The sequence below is a fragment of the Limulus polyphemus genome, unplaced genomic scaffold, assembly GCF_000517525.1.
Source record: "Limulus polyphemus unplaced genomic scaffold, Limulus_polyphemus-2.1.2 Scaffold636, whole genome shotgun sequence".
Classification (NCBI taxonomy): domain Eukaryota; kingdom Metazoa; phylum Arthropoda; class Merostomata; order Xiphosura; family Limulidae; genus Limulus; species Limulus polyphemus.
This window is the reverse complement of record NW_013666246.1, coordinates 248,986-252,972: the sequence shown is the minus strand read 5'-3', so window position 1 is coordinate 252,972 and position 3,987 is coordinate 248,986. Positions and strand designations below refer to the sequence as shown.

The window sequence follows — 3,987 nt, the reverse complement described above, 5'->3', positions numbered from 1 at the left end:
GGAGACAAAAGCTTTAGTTTCTTGTAGTCCATATAGCGACATAACGGAGACAAAAGCTTTAGTTTCTTGTAGTCCATATAGCGACATAACGGAGACAAAAGCTTTAGTTTCTTGTAGTCGATATAGCGACATAACGGAGACAAAAGCTTTAGGTATGGACTACAAGAAATTATGTCGCTATTTTGTCCCCGTATATTTAACCAGACTCTTGTACTATTGCAGAGCAAGTGTTATAAAATTTAGTAAAACACTGAATATATATACACATAAATAAATACATATTTCCTTCATAAGCCAACACCGCGCAAAACTCTGATATTTGTGAAAGACAGAGTAAGCAGATGCGTCTATGTTACGTCACAATAAACGTAGTGAGTAAAATGGCCGCATGCCTAGCGCATGCGCGAATCATATCCTCGGGGTTTTGGGCTGTTGCATGAATACGCCTCGGATCACGCGCACTCTACATCATAAAAGTCGCCAACTCATAGACGTGATTAGACAAAACCAGGATGCGTTTGTTGGCATCGTGGAGAGGCTGAAGACCTTGTGAAACCTCGAATTGCATCTCGGGACTAAATATCTGAACTATACTTTCAGGCGAGTTGTCGTTAAAGTTTAGGCTTGTACCGTAATTCTGCTGGCTAAAGAAAGATTTGAATTATTCTCTTAGGCCTAAGCTTACAGGACACAGGATAAAGCCAGGAACAGTAAAGACTGGTGCCTGGTGAATTGATACCACTGCTACTACGCTAGTCTGTGGAGTAAAAGGTAGGTCTGTCGTAGATCAATGTTTTACTAATTCATAGAAATTATATAGTTAAAACTTGGTGCGAGTTAAATATTATGTTTGTTGTTAAGCGCAAAACTAGTCTATATGGACTACAAGAAACTAAAGCAGTAATATGGAATCTCTATGTTGTTTAATGTTTTGTATTCGACGCTTAAAAATAAAGAATCATGCGTCCATGGTTGCATGAAAAGCAGCTCACAATACTTGGAATATATCATATATTTTAAAACAGGTATGGACAGAAAGAGATTGTTGCTAAATCTTTTGGTTCTGCGTATGTTATAGTGTAATGAAACTCCTATAGATAGTGTAATGAAACTACTATAGTTAGAGTGTAATGAAACTCCTATAGTTAGAGTGTAATGAAACTCCTATACATAGAGTAATAAAACTCCTATAGTTAGAGTGTAATGAAACTCCTATAGTTAGAGAGTAATGTTCTGTAGTTTTCTACATCTGATAATAAGTTTTACTCTGATTACCACAGATGACATTCTTAAATTAGAATATCTGAAGGAGAAGAAACCGACAACCGTTCGTTACAAACAAAATAAAAATCTAACCACACCTTTAACAAAGTGAAAGCTCCCTCTAGTGATTGTGGCTCTGCAATTTAATCCTAAATAGAACTGGCAAAGTTTAATCACGTGTGTATTCAAAACTTAACTTACAATAATATTAGAAACCACGCTATAAATGAAATAATTGTTTTGTTTATTTTTTTTTTCAGGATTTTCGCACTAAGCTACACAAGTTGCTATCTAAGCCTAGCCGTCTCCGATTTTATACTTATAGCCTAGAGGGAAAGCAGTTGGTCAACAGCACCAACCACCAACTCTTGGGCTACTCTATTTGTTAATGGAATTAACCATCACTCCTATAACACATTCAATGTCTCAGAGTGCAAAATGCATGTTATTTTAGGTGATAACGCAGCGCGAACTACAGAACCTCGGATCCACAGCCCGGTACGTTAACTCCCCTGCACCACATAACATCAGAATAGGATCCTTTAATAAATTGGACAAAAGCACAAACTAATGGAAAATTCACTGTTTAAGAATCATCTTGCCCCCTGGTGGCTCAGCCGTAAGTCTGAAGGCTTATGACGCTGAAAATCGGGCTTAGATAGCAAATAGTCCATTGTGTATCTTTGCGCTTAACAACAAACAAACAAACAAAACTTTAAGTATTTTCTATTAATAAATATTTTAGTAGAGATAGAAATAAGTTACTATTGGTTTTAGACAGAAAGAAATAAGTTTTTGAATACAGAAATATCTTGAGGGAGAATGCATTCTGTTCAATAGTATTCATCCGCGAGTGAATAAAATGAGGAATTCTATTATTTTAATCAGGTTAAACTATGAAATGTTACTTTCTTGCCTCCTTTGTCTTCTGATATCTGAAAAAAAAAATCGAGATTCAGTTTTAAATTAGAAATAGAAATATGGTACTTTTAATATCCAAACTTAACTTGCATTTTGCCGAAACGATCGGTATTAATTTTGGCTTACGTCAGCTAACGTAGTTTGAGTCAACTCTATAACGTGCAGTCGTCTGTTTTGTTTTCTGTGTACGCAATATTATCTCGTCTGGAAGTCAGCCAAGTAAAAAACCAACAAAATCCGGAGTAGGACTGGTACAAGTGTTACGATGTGAACCAACGAACAGCACCTAAAATTAACAAGCTGAACAATCCTGGAAGATGCTAGATTTATCTTACCAGTATTCCTTCCTTCTGTATGTTTGACAAAAAAATAAATAAATAAACATTGAAATGTTGTTACTTGTAGCCGGAATCTTAGCAACAAAACAGCACTGGACAAAGGTCGTGAAACTCCTTCCGCACTCACCACACTATAAATGGAGTGATAAAATGAATATTATATTGTATTTGATATTTATGACACAACTATTAAGGCAGTCTGCCGTCGCCCCTAATTTTGAAATACTGACCAGAGGGAGGGCAGCACACTAACACCCATTACCCACGTTAAAGGACTGACAGTCACACTTATAACGCACGATATACTGAGACCTAATTAATGACAAAAAGACTATTTAAAAAAGTTTGTTAAGAACTATTTTTTTTGTCAGACCTTAAAATTTAGAAGTTATAAGAACAGCTAATGAAAGTGCAAATAACATGTTTTGAATATGAGCTGCATGACCTCTAACCACTTTAGATCACGTATTGATTGTAAGCTGCATGACCTCTAACCACTATAGGTCATGTATTGAATATAAGCTGCATGACTTCTCAAGGTTACATATTGAATATAGGCTGTATGTTATTTAATATTCAGATAAGACGATTTCTATTTTATACCAGAGTTGAACCCTAGCGTTTAGTTTAAAGTTACTCGACTCTCATCTCGAGGGTTCAAGGTTTGCGACCCGTTGCCGCAAGGACCTGCTCTGTCATTTGGGGCTGTTTGTGAGCTATAAGAGTGACAGTTAAATCCCACTATTCAATGAGATGAAAAAGAGTCGGTGGCGGATTATGTTGACTAGCTGTTTTCCCTCTAGTCTTGAGTCTTTTAGATACTTGATGAAAGATGTATAAACATCTCTTAGTGATGAAAGATATATAAACATCTCCTAGGGATGAAGGATGTATAAACATCTCTTAGTGATGAAAGATATATATATGCATCTGTTAGTGATGAAGAATGTATAAACATCTCTTAGTGATGAGAGATATATAAGAATTTGTTAGTGATGAAGGATGTATAAACATCTCTTAGTGATGAAAGACGTATAAACATCTCTTAGTGATGAAAGTTCATCATCTTCAAAATCTTGTCAATATCTTCCAGCTATGAACTTTGATGTCTTACGTAATAAAGAACCCTTAGGGATGACCACGTGATCTCTGACGTTACTAGCAAATTGTCGTATTGATTTTTCGTTGTTACGCCCACAAAAACACTTTTCCCTCTATCCATATATTTATCTTCCAAACTCTAGTTAGAGTGTAATGAAACTCCTATAGTAGGAGTTTCATTACACTCTATCTATAGGAGTTTCATTACACTTTAACTAGAGTTTGGAAGATAAATATATGGATAGAGGGAAAAGTGTTTTTGTGGGCGTAACAACGAAAAATCAATACGACAATTTGCTAGTAACGTCAGAGATCACGTGGTCATCCCTAAGGGTTCTTTATTACGTAAGACATCAAAGTTCAT

At 35.8% G+C, this 3,987-nt stretch overlaps 1 protein-coding gene across 1 annotated transcript in view; it reads left to right on the top strand.

Annotated features, from left to right (window-relative positions):
• Positions 1 to 494: 494 nt before the first annotated feature.
• LOC106459606 (putative glutamate synthase [NADPH]) overlaps positions 495 to 3,987 on the top strand; it is an 81,845-nt gene continuing 78,352 nt past the window's right edge. The window contains exon 1 of the mRNA XM_022386128.1: positions 495 to 771. The gene's annotated coding sequence lies outside the window, so the exon portion shown is untranslated. The remainder of the gene's footprint in view (positions 772 to 3,987) is intronic.